The sequence below is a fragment of the Cryptomeria japonica genome, chromosome 7, assembly GCF_030272615.1.
Source record: "Cryptomeria japonica chromosome 7, Sugi_1.0, whole genome shotgun sequence".
In the NCBI taxonomy this organism is placed as follows: Eukaryota; Viridiplantae; Streptophyta; class Pinopsida; order Cupressales; family Cupressaceae; genus Cryptomeria; species Cryptomeria japonica.
Window position 1 is genome coordinate 39,694,756 of NC_081411.1, and position 3,804 is coordinate 39,698,559.

Sequence of the window (3,804 nt, forward strand, 5' to 3'; positions counted from 1 at the left end):
TTTTATGTATTCATCTATGGTTACACTCTCTTCATATGAGGCTTGCATATTGCCACACAAATTGATGGGAAACAAAACTAATATGAGTGCTAGTGCGAATACATAAATTAATATTTATTATGGAGCATTCCATAATGTACCTTTTATTAGGTACATTATGATCCAACCTCATTTCACTTTATTAGGTTAGACATAGTGGGGCAAGGAAGTCTATTGATCTAATGATTAATTTTAATGCTTTTTAAAGATTTGTAGAGTAGGGATGTCATTTTACTTGGGAGATTTGGTTATGCATCTTGATTTTATTTATAATAAAGTCTTTTCTTAATTGTAGGACAATGGAGTTGAATTTCTCTATTTGAGTATTGGTTTTAATATTTTATATTTTCTTATTTTAGTTAGTTTTCCCATCAGTAGGTGTTGGCTATCATCTAGTAGCTCCCATTTTAAATATATAACTTGATAAATGTAATTCTCATGTTAAATTCAAATTCTCTCATAACTTCTTGTTTTATTGTTCCTCTTAGGAACCTGTAATGATACACTATCAAGTGTGGGCACTGAAATTTTTACTCAAATCTAAATTAACATAAAAATGACCTCTTCCTCACATGAGTGTTGAAATTCATTTTTGTAACATTTTACATGAATACATTAACAAAATATTTATTAAAATCAATAAGTTTGACTACTTTAGTTTTACAAAATTAACCAAAGTTATGTATTTATTTTTTGTTTCTCTAGGTACACTGAGCAAGTGCTAGGGATCGTACATAACAAAAAAAATAAAAAAATTTGCACAATGCGGAATCACCTATGGATCCAAATGCTCATATCATTATACCCATATTTTATGAAGAGTGATTTAGATAAACAAATCTCTCATGATCATTTATCATCATCTTAGCATGCATGACATCTAGGTTATACTAAGATGGCTAACACATCCAAACTTTTTGAGAGGTCACTCATCCCAATACTTCTCTTACTAAGGCTCACTTAACCATAGAGTTTCCATATATTTCAACCCCACTTATCTTTCTATCACATTTATAAAACCTGAATAAATGTTTAGTCTTATAAGATATTCATTAAAGTGAATCTTAACCCTTTAATCTACATCTAAAAAAAAAACAATAGTGTGTTGGAGCAAATGATGATTTACTAAGATCTAAATGCATAACTTTAAGTCATCTTTATTAAACCATATTTCATGATTACTTGTTCATAGGAACACATGTCCCAAGAGTATGAATGATCCAATTAGCAGTCATTTCATCTTAGAGATGTTCACAAGGGTACAACACTATGCCTTTTCAAGAGGGTACTCATCCTAGTACTACTTCAACTCAATTGCAATTAGCAATGAAATTTTTTCCCGAGATCAAGTCCACTTATTTTTCTACTCTAGTTGAAAATCCAAACCTATTGTGCCTTATCAATTATTTATTATAGAACTTCCAATAAAAATTATTAACTATTCATTATGAATTGCTACACATGAAGTATGGATCAATAAATAACTCAAGACCATTCTATTGAATATAGAATAAATGTAATATAATTTGATACACAAGAAAAAACTACCTAAATGGAAATGAATGAGGTAGGGAGCTCCATAATAAATGGTTCATGAGGAAAAGAACTTCTTGACGGTTTTTGAAATGGAATAGTAACATTAAAGATAATGATTTTAGAGAAACTCCATAATTAAATATTCTTGTGTTCATGTAATAATGAAGATGGCTAACCTTCTAGACTATCTTGATATTTCACCCCAATTAACATATGATAAATATAATGAATAATAAATAAACCTTTCAAATACATAAAAAATAATAGTTCTTCTAAATCACTAATTGTACGTTATAGATTAATAAAAACTAACTCAAAATTGCATCAAGAATTTGAGATAGTATGAAAACGCAACATAAATGTAAGTATTACTATTTTTAATACGCTTCAATGTGATTAACAGTTGCAACTATAATATCAACGATCTTATGAGTGGAATTATCTAGCTACGGCCAGGGAACTGATCCTTTTCAGACTAAAATTAAAAAGTAGACACTCTCAATATATCTCATCACGGCAATTACAACCAAATTGATTACGATTTTCTAATTGGTAGTATTCTATCACAACGACACTGGAACTGATGCTTTCCAAATAAACATTACACACAGCATCTTTTCATGACTGTTTTCTAGCCCCCCAAAAAACTTTTCAACTGTAAAAGCCCAAGTCATTAACTTTCTCTACCCAAATCTTTATGAGTAGAGGATGTGTTTCTTGAATTGTTCCATTAGGCTGAATGTGCCATGATGCAGTATCTGATTTTAGCGCTTTCACAGCCGAATTGGTGTCGCAACTTCCTGGATAAACGTATTTAAGTCAATTCAGGAAAGACTTTGTAATAAGCTAGCTATCATAGGTCAGTGCTTCCGCTAGGTTTTTCACCTCAAAGTCGGCTGGAGATTTATTACGATGATTGACGTTTGCCAATTGTTTTAGGTTTATATTGATATGACATTTCAAGAGCACTATATGATAAACACTTTACAAACTCTTCATGTTTAGAGGAGGATAGATTTGAAGCAAATTTGAAATATTGAAAAAAATATTTTTATATTTTTTTAGTTTTTTTATATGTTAGTAATTGGTGTTTTTGAAGGTCTTTAGGGCATTTTCATCCCTTGAAATTTTGGCTCCTCGTTAAAAATGTTGCCTTTAACTCTTGGAGATCTTTCCAACGAGTTAAATGGCTCACGATTTCGAGTCCTGAGTAGAAAGTTATGTCTAGTTAAAGTTAGGACAAAATTTCATATATTTTTTGAAATTTTCGTAGTTTTGGATTTTATTATGTAAATAAACAAATATGACTTATGGGTTTCGATTCTCAAGGGGTTTTGGTGACCCTTGTAATCTCATGAAATGATATATGTTGGATTTTTGAATTGAATAGATTACTTTTTGGCTTGCTTCAATTTTGTGTTTACCTTGTTCATGTAAACAAATCCACAATACCACAACTTCTCACTTAGGTGTTGTCCTCCGAATCCATAATTCGGATCAAGGATCAAAACTCTACTTTGAAATAGGTGAAAAGATTTCAAGAGAGTAAATTCATGAAGAGAACTAAATTTTATCTCCTTAGTCAACTTTATATTTTTTAATTTTTATCTCACTAATTGTTTAAAACTATGATAGATTATTTGAAAAAAAAATGCAATATATGATATGTATTTATTCATTTGTTTGTATTTAAAAAATAGTTGTCTCCCAAGATCAAGCTCTTAATGTTGTATTTTCAGGCCATTGATACTCTATAATCTTGTCAACATTTTCACTAAACTCTGAACATTTTGAATACAAAACTGCCCTTAAATCCTTTTGGTAACATTCACAAATTACTTCAAAAGTGTGTATCTCATCAAGAAAATGATTTAACAGTCTCATATTGAACTCACCATCTTGATACACCAGAAAAATGACCTTTGAAACTGTAGAACGAAATTCCAATTTCCATTGATCAATTATTTTGCCTTTACCTTGTTAATCGTTAATACTTGGTAGCACTTTGCATTCCATTTGATCAATAATCTTCAATTTATGATGAATCTTCTTATCTAGTTTTATCATGTATGAAACCTTCTTTACAATAAACAAAACTTTTTAAAAAACTATCTAAAGTTCAAGTGGCTTATCATCATCAAACTTAGCCTTTTTTTTCATGTCCCTCAAAGCTTGAGCATCGGCGAACCACCCTTGTCTTATTGCCTTCAAATTCTCTACATCATGTTC